Source organism: Eschrichtius robustus, chromosome 15 (assembly GCF_028021215.1).
Source record: "Eschrichtius robustus isolate mEscRob2 chromosome 15, mEscRob2.pri, whole genome shotgun sequence".
NCBI lineage: Eukaryota > Metazoa > Chordata > Mammalia > Artiodactyla > Eschrichtiidae > Eschrichtius > Eschrichtius robustus.
Window position 1 is genome coordinate 89,685,130 of NC_090838.1, and position 18,042 is coordinate 89,703,171.

General features: G+C 45.8%; 1 protein-coding gene across 4 annotated transcripts in view; it reads left to right on the plus strand.

Moving 5' to 3' along the window:
* Positions 1-18,042, plus strand: part of NPAS2 (neuronal PAS domain protein 2) — a 188,857-nt gene that overhangs the window by 60,340 nt on the left and 110,475 nt on the right. The gene's annotated exons all lie outside the window — the stretch shown is intronic.

Here is an 18,042-nt window from a genome sequence, read left to right on the forward strand (position 1 = left end):
CCATTCTCTACATCTGCGTCTTTATTCCTGTCCTGCCCCTAGGTTTTTCAGAACCGATTTTTTTTTTTTCAGATTCCATATATATGTGTTAGCATACGGTATTTGTTTTTCTCTTTCTGACTTACTTCACTCTGTATGACAGACTCTAGGTCCATCCACCTCACTACAAATAACTCAATTTCACTTCCTTTTACGGCTGAGTAATATTCCATTGTATATATGTGCCACATCTTCTTTATCCATTCATCTGTCGATGGACGACACTTAACGTTGCTTCCATGTCCTGGCTATTGTAAATAGAGCTGCAGTGAACATTGTGGTACATGACTCTTTTTGAATTATGGTTTTCTCAGGGTATATGCCCACTAGTGGGATTGCTGGGTCGGATGGTAGTTCTATTTTTAGTTTTTTAAGGAACCTCCCTACTGTTCTCCATAGTGGCTGTATCAATTTACATTCCCACCAACAGTGCAAGAGGGTTCCCTTTTCTCCACACCCTCTCCAGCATTTATTGTTTCTAGATTTTTTGATGACGGCCATTCTGACTGGTGTGAGGTGATCCCTCATTGTAGTTTTGATTTGCATTTCTCTAATGATTAGTGATGTTGAGCATCTTCTCATGTGTTTGTTGGCAATCTGTATATCTTCTTTGGAGAAATGTCTATTTAGGTCTTCTGCCCATTTTTGGATTGGGTTGTTTGCTTTTTTGATACTGAGCTGCATGAGCTGCTTGTATATTTTGGAGATTAATCCTTTGTCAGTTGCTTCATTTGCAAATATTTTCTCCCATTCTGAGGGTTGTCTTTTCGTCTTGTTTATGTTTTCCTTTGCTGTGCAAAAGCTTTTAAGTTTCGTTAGGTCCCATTTGTTTATTTTTGTTTTTATTTCCATTTCTCTAGGAGGTGGGTCAAAAAGGATCTTGCTGTGAGATAACTTTTTAGTATTTTCATTTAAACCAGACCATCTCCTTTTGTTTTATTTATTGGTGGGTTTCCTTTTCTTTCAAAGAAGTTTGTGGAAATGAAATGTACTTCTGTTTACGTTCATAACATCCAAAAATCTGAGCGTGGCCATGGAATGATGATTTCATTCTGTCCTAAAGAATCTGATATCTTTTTCACAGACTCGAGAATTTAGCATATTCTAAGGATTGAAGACTGCATGACTTTTTTAGGCGAAGATAAGAATATAACCCCATTATAGGAAAGGAGTCTGAAAAAGAATAGATATATATATAAGTGAATCACTTTGCTGTACATCTGAAACTAACACAACATTGTAAATCAACTCTACTTCAATGTAAAATAAAAATTTTTAAATAAACAGTGCCTCTAAAAAAAAGAATATAACACCATTAAATATACTGAGTTGCTTAGTTAAGTAATCAAGTAACTGGAACATGCTTTGAGGTAATGCTGCATTAATTAATAAATGCATTGAAGAGTAGATTGGACAGACAGAGTCAACTGCTTTTAACAGCATTTCACTTTCACCTTTGCTAAATTTGGCTAAACATATAAAATTAATTATTTAAAATAAAAAAAAGAATCCAAACTTCCTCCCATTTTACCTAGAATTTCAAAGTTAAAAAAAAAAAAAAAAAGTAGTTCGTTGTGGCCTCATGGAAACCAGGTGTATGATAGTCTGTTAAGCAGACTCATGGGTGGTGAGGAGCTTTGCTTTGCAGAAGGATCAAGAGGGAGGGTGGGATTCTGAGCTCCTCCAGTGGGTGGGCCGTGAGCCACTCACACATGTAAAGTATGATTCAGTTCCCAGAAATGTTGTTTATCACCAACTCTTCCGGAAAATTCTGTTATGCAAGCTGACATCCCCTGTACAGGAACCTTTCGGATTGCAAGGGAAGTTTAAAAGGGCTTGCCTTGCAGGCTCCCTGCTTGCTGGTAAATATCTTTGGAATTTGAAAATGAAGCTAACTGATGTCCATGGTTAGCATCTGTTATTGAAATGAGAACCTTGTGAAGGGTTCCTGGATTGCTCTAATAATCCCAACCACCTGAGCTAACACTCCTTGAACTTTTACCCCATGGCTCACAATCTAGGTGCTTGACAGGTATTATGTCCTTAAATCTCAGCCACCCTGTGAAGGTGAAAGACCGGGCAGAGAGAGGTTCAGTAACTTGCCTGAGGTCACTCAGCTAGTTAAACGACAGAGTCACATTTTGAATGTGTTGGATCTTCCTGGACCGTTGCCTTTTCGTCAGTGGTGGGGTACCCAGGGCATAACATGTGTGCTGAATAAGCATGTGAACAAAGGCCGGGAGGAGGAGGAAGGAAGGGCTGCTGTCGAGGCCCAGGGATGCCCTGGCCTCTGCCTTTTCGTTCTTGAAAATGCCAAGGAGGAAACTTTTCAGAGAAGGTCGTGGCTGAAAGAGGCTGGGTGAACATTCCCAAACTTGTGGGTTTTTAGATCTGAACACATCTCCATGGTTTATTGTCAAAGCCTTCCGATACCTTTGTTACAGAAATGCAATACAGGGGAAACAATGTCCAGCATCTTACACATCTGCGTTTATAGACTCAATCACTGTGGCCTGGCCAGGGCCACAAGGCCACTGCTCTTGGGAAATTTCTGTGGGGCGCCAGGCTGACTTGGGTCTGCTCCTGCTCCAGGGGCACCAGTGAGCTCTTTGAGGGGTTGAGCTAGGGGCCCTGTCCCTCCTGGGAGCCCGGGGGAGCAGGACCTGGGCCCCAGGGTCCCCAGCATCAGCCTCCAGGTTTGTGCTGGGCCCTCCTGAGACCTGATTTCAGACACCGGCTCCTGGAAGTAGGTTAGATCACTCGGGCCTCGGGGGAGCCTCCCTCAAGGTGTCTGGTGCTTTGTTCGACTTCTGAGCCCGAGAGGCCGGAAGGGGTGGGCTTCCCATCTGCACAGCTGCAGTCACACCGAACACGGGCATCGTAGGGACAGTGCGGCAACTTCCCCTCCAGGCCGGGGCCCTGGGATGTGCCAGACATCTGACTCAAGTCCCTCCTTGCCCCAGCAAGCACCTAGTTATTACCAGGAGTCGAGGGTGGAGGGACCCTGCAAGCCGGGAAGCAGCTCCAAGGGTGGCTTGCAGTATCTGTGCACGTTGTCAGGAGGGCACACCTTTGCAGGAGAAGCGGGTGACCCCACCGCCATAAAGACACTAACTGATTTGTCTTTGAAGACAGGGAGATGGCAGAGGGCGTCTACACTGTTCACTTCCTGCAGTTTGCTTTTTTTTTTAAGAACCATTTACCCACACTTTTTTGAGTTTTCCTCATTCCCTGGGTCCTCTGTCTGCCCCCGGAGGCTGCCTGAGCACCCCCCAGGCCGGGCCCAGAGCCTCCGAGGGCCGGAGGGGGCTGGGACGGGGTGGCGAGAGGGGGCCGCCCCTCTCCCCTGGCCGGCCCTGCCCTCGCATCATTAGTTCATCGCCGGGGAAGAACCGTGTCGCTGAGCTGACCTACTTTTCCCGTTTGCCCGCAGCAGGCTAAGCCTGTTCAGCATTGTCCGGAGGGGCCGGGCAGAGCAAGGAGCTTTCCGAGTCGTACAGATGGCAGTCTTCCGAGGGAACGTGATTTAATCTGGTTGCCCTGTTTTCCATTAGTCTAACGGGTTAGGACCCGGGGCCCGAGGTGACCCAGGGACACCATCCAAGCACAAGGGCAGCCTCCCCGCCAGGGAGCCTGCGTTACGGTGAATGATTGCTGGAACCGCAGGCCCGGGCTTCTCTCCAAACTTTAAAAACAGATTCCTCAATGGAAGCTCTCCCACCAGGCATCTTCTCTGCGGGAATCTGCACTGAGCCCGGAATGTCTGCTGAGACGCGGAGGGTGGGCACCGTGCTGGCCTTGGAGGAGGTTACCATCCAGTCGGGGTGGAGGGTGGACAGCTAAGGCCAACGTGGCAGAAACAGATGCATGTTATAATGAGGCGGGAATGGCGGAGGTGGGGCAGGGGGTAGGACCCAGACCTCGGATGGCGTGGGGAGGGCTGGAGGGATGAAGAGGGTGGTGATGGCGGTGGAAACAGGAGGATGTCACGGCCGTGCAGATGTTGGGCGGCATGGATGGGGGACGACATGATGGGCTGGGGGTAGCTGAAGTCACAAAGGCAGCTCGTTGCTGAGGGCTTTGGATGCCGTGCTTGGGGATTCGGGTGTGTCCTGGAAGCCGAGGGGTGCGTACCAGTAAGTGTACGTGCTACACACACTTTTATTCTTTTTTTTTAAACTTCAGTTTGTTGAGCTATACTTGGTTTACAATGTTGTGTTAAGTTCTACTGTACAGCAAGGTGATTCAGTTACACATATATATACATTCTTTTTCACATTCTTTTCCATTATGGTTTATCACAGGATATTGAATAGAGTTCCCTGTGCTCTACAGTAGGACCTTGTTGTTTATCCATTCTGTATGTAACTGTTTGTATCTGCTAACCCCAAACTCCCCCTGCATCCCTCCCCCAACCCCCTCCCCCTTGGCAACCACAAGTCTGTTCTCTGTGTCTATGACTCTGTTTCTGTTTTGTAGAGAAGTTCACCTGTGTCATATTTTAGATTTCACATATAAGTGATATCATATGGTATGTCTTTCTCTTTCTGACTTACTTCACTTAGTATGATAATCTCTAGGTCCATCCATGTTGCTGCAAATGGCATTATTTCATTCTTTTTTATGGCTGAGTAGTATTCCATTGTGTGTGTGTGTGTGTGTGTGTGTGTGTGTGTGTGTGTGTGTATGTATGTACCACATCTTTATCCATTCATCTGTTGTTGATGGACATCTAGGTTGTTTCCATGTCTTAGCCATCGTAAATAGTGCTGCAATGAACTTTGGGTTGCATGTATCTTTTCGAATTAGAGTTTTTTTACGGATATATGCCCAGGACTGGGATTGCTGGATCAGATGGTAACTCTATTTTTAGTTTTTTAAGGAACCTTCATACTGTTCTCCATAGTGGCTGCACCAACTTACATTCCCACCAACAGTGTAGGAGGGTTCCCTTTTCTCCACACCCTCTCCAGCATTTGCTATTTGTAGATTTTTTAATGATGGCCGTTCTGACTGGTACACGCACTTTTATTCTTAGCTGGATGTCTCTGCATTGCTGCTTGTGGGCACAGGATAATGTTTGTTAGAGCAGGGAACAAGCATAGGATGAGATAGTCATGATTGAATAAGCTGACATGGGAAAACAGAAGCTGAGCTTTACCTGTAGTTTATTTCACTAACTCACGTATTGTGTGCCCAGCACATGCCTCCTGGAAGGTGTTCTGGGCCTGCACTTTCTCAGCCCTGGCTGAGCGTCTTGATGAGGGGTTATGTCTTGCACGCTCCCTGACATCCTGAAGCCTCCACCCGGGCTTCAGAGCTGGCATACAAGGGGTGTTGGGCCAGTGGGCGAATTGTGCATTGATTGGGGTCACGTCAGGAGGTGTTTGTAGGAGGAGAGAGCTCAGTCTCTTTTTAAAAAGAAAATATACCCTTCTCGCTCCCCTTGGAGTTTCTGCAGTGCTGTCCAGGGGTGGATGTGAGTGAGGAGAGAGGTCTTCTAAGATATCTTTAACTTACACCATGAATATCTGAAGGTACAAAATGGGGAAACTGGACATTTCCAGTCCTGCCGGGTTGACCTTTAAAGGTGTGAAAACCAGACATTTCTGGACCTGCTGATGCTCTGCTTGCTTGATGAACAGGACTGGGTCTCAGTCGGTGGCTTTCTTTCTGCCCGTGGCCAGGTCTTCCTGGTAGAGATGCTTCAAGTCCCCTCTCCCGGGGGAGGGTGCTGGGGGCTTCCTGCCCTACGTGCCGTTTGCGTCTGTTCTGTATCTCATCTCCCCTTTGTGTCCGGAGGGCAGGCCTTTTTCAGACTTTGTGCGAAAGGTCTGCGAGTGTTTCTTGAGGAGAAAGGCCAGCTTCCAGGACATTTAGGGCCCACCTGCGACCCCCCGTCCTGCAGACCCCGGTGTGCATTTGACAGTGGCAGCCAGGGATGGAGAGACAGAGTACAGGATGCTGCTGGGAAGCCCCAGGGAGACTCGGGCCACTGATGTCCTTACCGTGGGGATGCTTTGAGGGCAGACGTCCGGTGGGAGAGGGGACAACACTATTCTTGTTGTAAATTGTCCCCTACCCAAAGCCCATGGCACATCCCAAAATGTGACTCTGGTTCTGGGGCCTTTGATGGGTCCTTAGTCTCATGAATGTGGTCGTTCACTGGGGGTGGTACCCCCTCCCTCATCAGGGGCTGCTTCCCGCTGGGTGGGGCTGGGCCCCTCTTTGAGGCCCCTGGGGATAGCACGTTGAGAGCGGCAGTGACCTGGAGCAGAGACACCAGTCTGCACAAGGAGCCCACCTCTTTTTTTCAGCACAGATAGGTCCGGGAATCAGTCACCACGGCCGGTTTCCCAACGATGGGCTCCAGATCAACCCAGACTCTCATGTCATGTGAGGAGGGGTGTCCAGGCAGCTTGGGTGGACCTTCCAGCCTCACCCCACCCCGGGCAGCACCCGCTTCCCCCAGGAGAACTGAACTCAGCTGAACTGTATGTAGAGAGTGGACAGAAGGAGTGTAGGACGATCTAACTTCATGGGTACCTGTGAAAAGCAAGCATGGAAAGTTGCGGTAGAGTTGGAAGCATTAGGAAGAGCGTTCTGTGGGGCCCCTGCAGCCCCTGAGCTCTGAGCAGAGGTGGTAGGCTGGAGCTCCCTGGGTTTGCGGGGAGGGCCGTGCTCTCTGTTTAAACTGTAAAGAAAAGAAGTGATTGCAATGATGGGAGAAGAGGGAAGGCAATGCTTGGTACCAACCCGGTGTGCAGCAGTAGGTAAGTTACCTGCGACTCTGAAGATGCTGACCTGCTGTCATTCCAAAGTCATGGCTTCTGCTCAGTGCACCATGGAAAGGAGGCGGTTCACCTTTCTTGCCCAGCCCACCCTCTGCTAAGTGCTTTACCCAGATGAGGTGTCCTGATGGGTTCTCAGGAGGATGGTGGAAAGTGGGGATCATCCCCCATTTATACATGAGCTCATCATTCCCCAGGCTCTGTCTGGACCACCGCACTGAGGGAAGGAAAGAGGCAAGAGGACACACAAACCTAGATCTCATTAGCTTCCAAACTAATTTTGCTGCGTCCCACAGTTAGCAGCTACAGAAGCATCCCACATTTTTATTAAATGTTATTTGAAGCTCTGATATTAAACCACAGACTCCAAAGCCTGGGTGTCCAAAACAAACATGACTTCTCATCTCAAGGACATCTTCTTTTTCTCGTGCTCTCTTTGCAAACTTGAGCCCATTAGGATGAGCGCTCCCACGCCCAAAGGAGCGTTAGGACCAATGGTTAGGTGGCCGGAGATGCCGGGCTGCAGCAGCGTCTTATGGATTCATTTCGGTTTGTCTGTGGCAGCTGAATGGCTTGCACTGACTCAGTTCCGAGTATGACTCATAAATCTCCTTTTCCCCCTCATGCTGATTTTTATAGGCGTCTGTTGTCCACGTCCTGACCACGCACTGTCACCCATCAGATTCTCTAGTTGACTCGGTTTACACTGTGCAGTCTAAATTCTTTAGAAAGGGGCCACTAAAAGGAATCGTCAGTGATTGGAACGTAAGTTCCAAAGGTTGCAAGAATCACATGTCATGGTAGATGACCCGTCGATCAAGATATGGTAACGATTTCTATTTTGGAACTTCTTTGCTGACCAAACGATGTCATTGCAAATTTACTTAATACCAAATTTCTAACTTTCTCCTTCTGTTCCTTCATTGCTTATGTCACTGTTTCCCTGAGTAATGAATCATCAGACCCTTGGAAAAAGGAAAGCATGAAGGGGGCATCGTGATCATAACAGGCAGATAAAGCCTCAGCCTTGACCTTGGAGATGCTTGTGGGATAATTCTCATAGGGTCACGGAAGTTTGCTGAGTGAGGGTCTCTCTTTGGTTTCTCCTGGGAGTCTGGCTCTGTGAGGCCCCAGCCAGCTGGGGGGGAGGGGAGAGGGGGGAGGCTTTGGTAAAGCTTCGGTGAAGGATGGACCCGTCCACCTTGACTTTCCCAATTTGCAGAATGTGAGAGATCATGCTGAGAATTCCCCAGCTGGAGGGGAATTGGGGTTGCAGGAGCGGGCAGCTCTCAGGTTGGCACTGTCCATTTCCTTTAGAAGAACTATTATTTTTCCCAGTGAATGAATCATTGCAATCAAAGTGATGTGCCCTGGAGAGGAAGAATTAAAATGTGGAAGTTATTTCCTAGCCTCCCCCAAAGGACAAAGGGAGACAAGTCAGCACTGTAGCTCGTCAGTGACTATATTTCAAAGCCTTTTTATTTCTTAAATATAATGAGGAACAATCATTATTGAGCTCCCACGTGGGAGATCCAGATGTTAATCCAAAGCGACATGAGGTGCCTTCACCAGGGGCAGGCTGGGAAGACAGAAGGCACACTCGCTATTGACAATAAATAAGCCCCAGCCGACTGGGGAGATATCTGCGTGGCGGTGCCCCTTTGGGTTTCCATTTGCTCTTGTTTGCAGTATTTTTTCTTTTTCATGATCGGAAGTCACCAGGTTTGGTTGGTATGGTGGGGAGGAATATTCAGATTTTCCAGCTACCTTGGGATTTGTGATTCAAACCATTTCTCCACCAATTTTAAAAGGTCATGATTTTAGTTTGAAAAAACATGGGTGGGCCTTGCAATGCAATAGGCTTAGGGTAGTCGTTTCAGGGGAAATTCATGATGATGTGGAGCGACCCACTGGGCCTCTTAAGGCTGTACAAAAAGTTCAAAATTAAAAAGACACTGAAGAGGAAGGCTGAGCACTGATGCTAGTGTCTTTCTGGCCCCCATCTTGTTTTTACAAATAAAGTTTTGTTGACACAGCCATACACGCTCGCTGACACACCATCTCTGGCTGCTTTCACACTATGATGGCAGAGTTGAGTGGTTGCAGCAGAGACTGGATGGCCTGCATCTAAAATACTCAGCAGGTGGCCCTTTACAGAAGAGTGTTGCCAACCCCTGCTTTAGGAGCATGACATACCTTTCCATGTAGGTTGCATTAGCCTTCCCTGGAGCCCCAGGAGGGAGCTGCCAGCCCCCAGTGGGGTCCCTGTCCCCTGTAGGATGCATTGATCTCTTGTCTCCCTGCTGACACACTGTGCTACCCAGGGCAGACGTGGCATGAGAAAACGGTCACACTGCCACTTGCTGGTCCCTGTTCAAGGGCCAGAGTTGTGATCCATGGTGTAGTAGGTGCCTGTGAGAGAGAGCCCTTGGGGGTGGAAATTTCACTTAGGCAATGGGGATGTCATTTGCCGACCTCATTTGGGTCCTTCCATTCAATTAAGTCACTAGATGCTCATTGAGGACGTCCTCGGTCATTTCAACCTGTGTTTCTTTCACTCTCTCCTCTCCCTCCCTCCCTCCCTCCCTCCCCTCCTCACAAGGACCAAGTTTCTATTATCACTGGATGCTGTAGGCAGCACCCCCTGGGCATGTGTGTCTGTCTGTCTTTCCACCATGCCCACACACACACACGCGCGTGCGCGCGCACACACACACGCGCGCGCACACGCACGCGCACACACACGCGCACACACACACACGCACACGTTTTCGAGGCTGACTAGCAGGCCGGAACAGGAACCCCACTCCGCCCGAAGACCTATTATAGGCTTAAGTACCAGTTTCTACTGCTCATTGTCACTAATGATATTGTGGTTAATAGTAGCTAAAATCTTCCCATGCCCCTTTTGCGCCAGGGTCAAATGAGTGAGGGACTCCGCAGTAGCCCTGCTGGCCGGCAGCCATAGGTGGTCTCTGGAGGTGGGGCGGGAGCACGTGTCTGGTGCCTCTGCTGGAAAAGCTCCCCCCCCAAAAAAAAAAACATCCCTTTCTTCCCTGATCAGGAGTGCCCCTGTGAAACCTGAGGTCTGTGCCACCCCGTTCACCCCTTGGTGACCTTCTCATTGGGCAGAGAGTGTGTACATTGAAATTTAAGGCAGACAAGGAGAACGGATGAGGCTGGACGCACCTGCCTCCGCGGGGGCTCAGGACCACAGAGGGCATACAGAGGTTAGGGTGGTTACACAGGGCGGAAGTGGGGTGAACGGGGCCTTCTGTTCTGTAGGGGGCACCCTGGCCCTCCTTGCACACATGCACCCTGACACTTACGCCTCACATGCTCTCTGCCTGGTGACCTCATGATGGTTAAGGGATTTGCTTCAGGTCAGATGGAATAAGTGGGTCGGAACTGAAATTGAAATCGGGTTGCCTCTGAGGTCAGAAGCCCACACATCCTGAGCAGGCAGTGGGTCAGGTCAGCCTGAGGAGACGCAGTCCAGGGTGGGCTCTATCTGCAGAGCCGGGGGTCCCTGGGAAGCTCAGGGACAAGTTCTTAAGGGGAGGAGACTATGGCCCTTTCCACCCACAGAATGGATGGAGAGGAAATGAGATGATGCTTTTCCGGCACGGAAAAAAGCAAATGGGTTGGTGAGGGAACCACTGGCTTCTCCCGAAGGCGCTGCTCCAAGTGGATTTTCCATTTAGTCAATAGCTCCTGCGCACATGGCAATTTTTGTTTTAATTTTTGGTCATCAGCACGTCACTGTACCTTCACATGTACCTCGTAAGTACTGCTACCCTGGATTAACCGTGATCATTGAGGGGCTTGTGGGAGTCGGTATTAGTCCGTATTGTGGGAATTCAGACAGGGGTTTGATCCTGGCTGTGTCCCCCTCTCTTCCTCCCTCCCTCCCTTCTCTCCTTCATTCCTCTTATGTTTATTGAGCACCTGATACGGGTAAGGAGCTGGGCTAGACATCGTGGCCTGGGTAATGGGTAAAGACGCCTTGTACCTCATCCTGGCCGTCCAAATGGGGAACCGGATGTTGAGTGCTGCTGTGGGCCAGGCTCGTGCTGGTACTGTCATACGTGCCGACTTAATTAAGCTCATTTAAAAGTCACGGCTGTCCTCGGAGGTAGGTCTCCATCAATCCCCTGATCCAAACCTGCAGTGCCTTCCCATCTCACTCAGAGCCAAGGCCAGACTCCATCCAGTCTCCCTGGTGTCTCCCCCTCGCTAACCCCCTCCACCACGCTGGCCTCTTGGCTGTTTCTGGCTCTTGTTGCTGTCTCTACACTCACGCTCTCTCTTCTCTCAGGCTGTGGCTCACATATCACCTTATCAGTGAGGTCTGTGGTGCTCCTAAAGCACCAGACCACGGCCCCAGCCCCCCAGAGCACTCCCTGTTCCCCCAGGTTCTCCTTTATCTTTCTCCACACCGCTTATAACCAATGACAAGCCATATGTTTACTTACTTAAGTGCTTGTGGCTTGCCCTCACCGCCTGCCTGCCCCCTACCATCTAAGCGCCATGGGAGCAGGGGCGTTGCCCAGGCTCTCAGGGAAAATCTATTGAATCATAGAACATCGCATGTGGATGTCATCTTAGTGCTTCGGTGACTACACCTCGGTGTCTCTTCACAGAAAGACAATCCCAGGAAACGTCACAGCAGGCATTTTTATAGAAATTGACAGTGTCAATTCTGAAACTTACTTGGAAATGCAAAGACCTAAAATAGCCAAGAATCTTGAGAAAGAAGAATAAAGTTGGAAGGCTCACACTCCATTGATGTCAAGAATTCCTACAAAACTCCAGGAGTTAAGATAGTGTGGTTCTGGCGTAGAAATAGACAAATACAAGATGCCGCAGGATCAGGAAACATAAGATAACTTTACTTAAACAGCAGGTTAGTTATGTTTTCAAATAAAATGCTCAGTGTGTTTCCAGGTGAAGTAACTCTAAGTTTAAACATAGGTCCAACTGTTAATCTGATCAGAGTTCAGTAATTATATATCAAAGTCTCAAAACACAGGGAAAATCGTGCATTTTGTGTACTTTTGTTGAGACTAATAATTGGACCTACCATTTTCAGTTTAGAGATTCTTCATCTGAAAACAGGATACTTGGAAGTTGAAGAAAAACACATTGTACATATTATGTGTAAATGTAACTACAGCACGATTTGAAGATAAGTTTATTGCTAATTCAGCAGATGACTACGGTCAACTTAACAGTGATACAGCCTCTTAATACCCTTGAGATGATGTGTTGAGAATGGTACTTTAGGACTTCCCTGGCGGTCCAGTGGTTAAGACTCCGTGCTTCCAATGCAGGGGGTGTAGGTTTGATCCCTGGTCAGGGAACTAAGATCCCACATGCCGCGCGGCCAAAAAAGAAAAAATAAAGAATGATACTTCACCTCTGTGGGCTTTCTCCTAAAAACCCATCTGCCCAATCTGGGAAAAACATCAGACAAACCCAAATTGAGGAACAATCTACAAGTATTCCTCAAAATGGTCAAGGTCATAAAAAACAAGGAAAGTCTGAGAAACTGTCATAGCCAAGAGGAGCCTAAAGAGACATGACAGCTAGATGGAGTGTGGTTTCCTGGATGGGATACTGGGACAGAGCAAGGACATTAGATAAAAACTAAGAAAATATAAATGAAGTGTGGACTTTACTCAATAATAATGTATCAGTATCAGTATTGGTTCATTAATTGTGACAAATACACCATAGTAGTGTAAGGTATTTATAACAGGGGAAACTGGGTGCAGGATATGTGGGAACTCTCAATACTGTCTTTGCATTTTCTATAAATCTAAAATTGTTCTAAAAAATAAAGTTTATTTTAATAAATAAGTTTAGGGAATTCCCTGGCAGTCCAGTCGTTAGGACTCTGTGCTCTCACTGCTGAGGGCCCAGGTTCAATCCTTGGCTGGGGAACTAAGATTGCACAAGCTGTGCGGCGTGGCAAAGAAAAAAAAAAAAGTCAATTGTAGTTCAATATACTAGCAATGAATACCCCAAAAATGAAATTAAGAAAAAAATTATATTTAAAAAAAAATAAGTTTATCCTATGTGTCTGAACTTTAAGGACACCCTATAGATAAATAGAACTGAACAGAGATTCTGTAAATACACACGCATATAGGATCACACAAGATACTTGACAAAGTGACAATGCAATTGGGAAAGAAATATCTTTTCAATAAATGATCCTGGAACAAGTGAGTGTACAGATGGGGGAAAAAAAGGTGATCCTTGACCACTATCTTACACCACACATAAAATTTAATTTGCAATGGAATGTAAATCAATGTAAAAGCTAAAATGATAAAGCTTCTAGAAGAAAACGTAGGATAATTCTTCATGACACCGAGGTGGCAAAGACTTCTTAGGACACAAAAATAAAAAATATATAAATTTATCAAAATTAAAAACCGTTCATCAAAAGACATCATCAAGAAAGTTAAAAGACCAGCCACAGGCTGGGAGAAAATGTTCACAATACATATATCTGGCAAAGTACTTATATCCAAAAGAGAGAAGCTTCTACAGATTAGTATGATGAAGATAAACAGCCCAATTTCTTTAAAAAAGAAGAAGAAAAAGAAAGAAAAGTGGGCAAAACACTTGGACACATCACAAAAGAAGCTGTCTAGACAGCAAATAAGTCCATGAAAAGATGCTCAACATCATTAATCATCAGGGAGATGCAAAGTCAAATCCCGATGAGATCCCAAAACATACCTACTAGGATGACTAAAATTAGGAAGACATACCAAGTGTTGGGTGAGAATGTGGGGCCTCTGGAACTCTCGTGTGCTACTGGTGCAAATATAAAATTGTACAGTAACTTTGGGAAACAGTTGGGCAGTTTCTAATATAGTAAGCATATGGCTATACTGTGATCCAGCAGGTACACTCTTAGTTGTGTATACTCAAAAGAATGAGTGCTTATTTCCACCAAAACACTTGGATTTAACTTATCCTGGTGATGTTAATTTTGACCCCGGGTGAAGGTGGTGTCTGCCAATCTTCTCTACTTATAAAGTTACTATTTTTATTTTATAATTAATAAATATCTTGAGGGAGATACTTTGAACTATGCAAATAACCTGATTCTCCTCAAACTTTTGCCCATTAATTTCAGCATCCATCAGTGGATTTTGCCTGCAACAGTTATTACTTTGATGTACTGATGGTGATCTTCAATTTCCCTTCTTCCTTCTACATTTATTAATTGAAATTCTTCTGTAAGGGAAACCTGTCCCCTCCTCCATTTATTTATTCATTTAATTATTTATTTGTACCAATGGACTCATGAATATTTAGTTTATTCTCTGGGTTACAATCTATCATTACAGAGTTCCAATAGTTCCAGGCTCTCTTTTCCTCAGCCTCTCATCATTCTCATTGGTTATTATTTCTTGAGTGGTTAGTTAGTAGATGCAGATGCCTATACTTGAAATTTTGGGAGATGTTACAAGGTGTAAAAAGACTCCAAATAGTTTGTGTTCCAGAAAAAGGCAAGAAACCCAGAACTGAAAGAGCCCCCAAGAAATGAAATGTACTGGGTATGCTGGGTCACCTCCCTGTGCCCCTCTCCCCGTCCCCACTGTTCTGTCTGCCCCGGAGGCTCCCCTGTGAGGATGTCATAAGTAGCCTCCCTCTCTGTCTTCTGGGTGGTGTGGCCAACAGGAGACACAAGTGGGAGATTGGGGAGGGCGGACAAGGAGGTGAGGTATTTATCCCCTCGGCTCCCTTCTTACAAGGTTTCTTCAGGCTGACTGCATCCCTCCACCAAATGCCACCTCTCCTATATGACTCACACCTTCCAGGTCCAGGTAACCATTTCCCTCTTGTCCCTTGATGCATAGAGGTGTCAACAGCTCTGCTGACACCAACCCTAGGTACCTGCACCATCTCTCCTGGTTTCCCTAGCCACCCCACCTCCACACACCTTTACAAACAGCCTCCTTACAATTAAGTCCTGTTTCCTGTTGGGACTGTGACGAAGAAACCCCTAAATGTCTAGCCCATCTAGGATGTGTGGTTATCTGGAGTAAAAATACTAGAGCTTCCACCGTTGTTCACTTTGGGGGTTAATCATATCAACAGTTATTTTCTCAGCTCTAAACAGAATCTCCTTTGCCTTCGTTTGAGCTCATTTTCTCTTCCCTGGCCTTCTGTGGTCATTAAAAAAAAACAAACAAAAAAACTGCTGCTCAAAATCCTTTTTAATTGGAAATTCTTTTTTAAAAAATTTTTTGTTGAAATATAGTTGATTTATAATGTTGTGTTAGCTTCAGTTATACAGTAAAGTGATTCAGATAGATATATGTATTCTTCTTTTACATTCTCTTCCATTATAGTTATTACAAGACATTGAGTATAGTTCCCTGTGCTATACAGTAGGTCCTTGTTGGTTATCTATTTCATATATAGTAATGTGTATATTTTAATCCCAAACTCCTAATTTATTCCTCTCCCCTCCTCTCTTAATTGGAAACTCTTTATACAATTGAGAAAAGTCACTGTCACCCCTTAAACTTCTCTATTGTTCCTTTAACCCAACCTCACAGGACTACTTTTCTTCCCCTTTTCCCTCTTTCTTGTGTGCTTTGGGCCCCTCCAGCTCCTCCACATCATGAATTAAAAGAATGACTCAAAGATACAAGGGAGGAGGGACCCCCATGTTCCTCATAATAGTCAAAAGGTGGAAGCAACCCAGGGTCCATCAACAGAGGATGGATAAACAAAAGGTGGTCCATACATACAGTGGAATATGATTCAGCCTTACAAAGGAAGGAAGTTCTGACACATGCCAAGTACATGGTGAACCTTGGGGCATTATGCTAAATGATACAAACCCATTACAAAAGGACAAATCCTGTATAATTCCACCTAGATGAGGGCCCTAGAGTCGTCAGAACTGTAGAGACAGAAAGTAGAATGGTGGTCATCAGGGGTTGGATGAAGGAAAGTGGGGAGTCAGTGTTTAATGGGGACAGAGTTTCAGTTTTGCAAGATAAAAAGAGCTCTGGAGATGGATGGTGGTGATGGTTGCACAACAATATGAATGTACTTAATGCTACTGAGCTGTAGAGTTAAAAATGGTAAATTTTTATGTTATGTGTACATTACCGCAATTGTTTTTTTATGTGCACTTAACTTTTTTAATTTTTAATTTAATTTTTATTTTATATTGGAGTATAGTTGATTTAAAATGTTGTGTTAGTTTAGGTGTACAACAAAGTGAATCAGTTATGCATATACATATATCCATTCTTTTTCAGATTCTTTTCCCGTATAGGTTATTACAGAATATTGAGTAGAGTTCCTTGTGCTATATTGTAGGTCCTTGTTGTTTATCTATTTTATGTATAGTAGTGTGCATATGTTAATCCCAAACTCCTAATTTATCCCTCCCCCCAACCTTTCCCCTTTGGTAACCATAAGTTTGTTTTTGAAGTCTGTGAGTCTATTTCTGTTTTGTAAATAAGTTCCTTTGTATCATTTTTTGAGATTCCACATATAAGTGATATCATATGATATTTGTTTTTCTCTGTCTGACTTACTTCACTTAGTATGGTAATCTCTAGGTCCATCCATATTGCTGCAAATGGCATCATTTCGTTCTTTTTTATGGCTGAGTAGTACTCCATTGTATATATGTACCACATCTTCTTTATCCATTCCTCTGTTGATGGACATGAGGAAGGCATGGGAGACAACAGGTGTGACAAAACAGGACATTGATGTGAAGCTTCTGGGGCAGGTGCTCCTGGGGAGCACAACTCAGGTGTGTTCTCTTCCCTCAGGTGCAGTGGAGCAGAGTGACTTAGGGGTCAAGTGACAGGAATCGGGCAAGGAAATGGGGGAGGGATGGGAAAGAAGAGGAAGTGGGTGTAGAACATCAGGGCTTCATGGATTCAGGAAGTGTTTAAGAACAGAGAGAGAGGAATCAGAGCTGCCACAGTTGATACAGAGTAGCTATTAGTCATTTGTAGGTGTTTCTACAACGTTTCATGTATGACAAAGCAACCCCTGTCATCTAGACAGGATTCCAGATCCTCAGCAAAGCAGACCGAAGCCCACATCCTCCCGTAAACGTGCTCTGTCCAGGGGTACCTGGTAAGGGGCATGGCTTTTACTCTTTTGCCATGGCTGGATCCTGGCTCATGCCCTCAGCACACGGGCAACCACCACTTTCCATGGAGTGCAGACCTGGGGTAGCACATCATTAAACGAATGGACTGCATTTTTCATGTCTTAAAGCTTTGAACAGATTCCATCTGGAAAACATTAAGCAGATGCCTGTTTGCAGATATGCTAACCCCATTTTAATTATGACACAAGCCTCAACTGCTGAATGGTGTTTCTTGCGAATCTATCACTAAAATATGCCTGCTATTTACCGAATGGGGCTTGTAAGTAAACAGGGGCTGTGACTGCAGAATTCCTTTTCCTCTTTGGCTCAGACTCATGCCTGGGCTCACAGCAGACCAAAAATCACAAAACAAAGTTATCTCAGAGAAAAGATTCATTTGTCCCATTAAAACTTTTTATCTAATGTTACAATTTTTATGTATGGTTCTATTGGATTTGCTGTTCGGTTGAGAATTCTTATATTCATGTTCATGAATGAGATTGACCTATAATAATTCTTTCTGTTAATATCCTTGTCTACTTTTGTTATAAAATTCATACTGGCCTTTTCATAAAATGAGTTATTTTCATTAAAAAAATTGTGATCAGGAACTTGGAATTTTGAGAGTAAAGGTTAGTGCATTTGCAAAGTGTTGATTCTGGAGTTCTGATGTCAGGCCCTCTGTTTAGAGACCGGAAGCGTGTGGGTCACGGTGACTCCATTTCTCTGTGGTCCCCACCCTTATTTCCATCACACTTCGCCTCCAGTTCCCCCAACTCTGGCCTCAGGGACACCCTGAAAGTCTTTCTGCATGGAGGGGCTGGAGGGGGAACCCCCCCAGACAGATGGGACTCTGGGAAACGTGTGAAGGAAGAGTAATCAGGGATGTGGCTGTGAGGGGTGAAGGACCACAGGCCTGCGTGTAGCAGAGGACACCGGGTCAGTGGGCCCAAGAGCCTTTGAGCCAGCTGCCTGGGAGAGTAGAGGCCCAGGCGATGAGGTTTGGGGCTGTGAGAACATTCCTGGATTGTTACTTCATTTTTCACAACTGTGTAC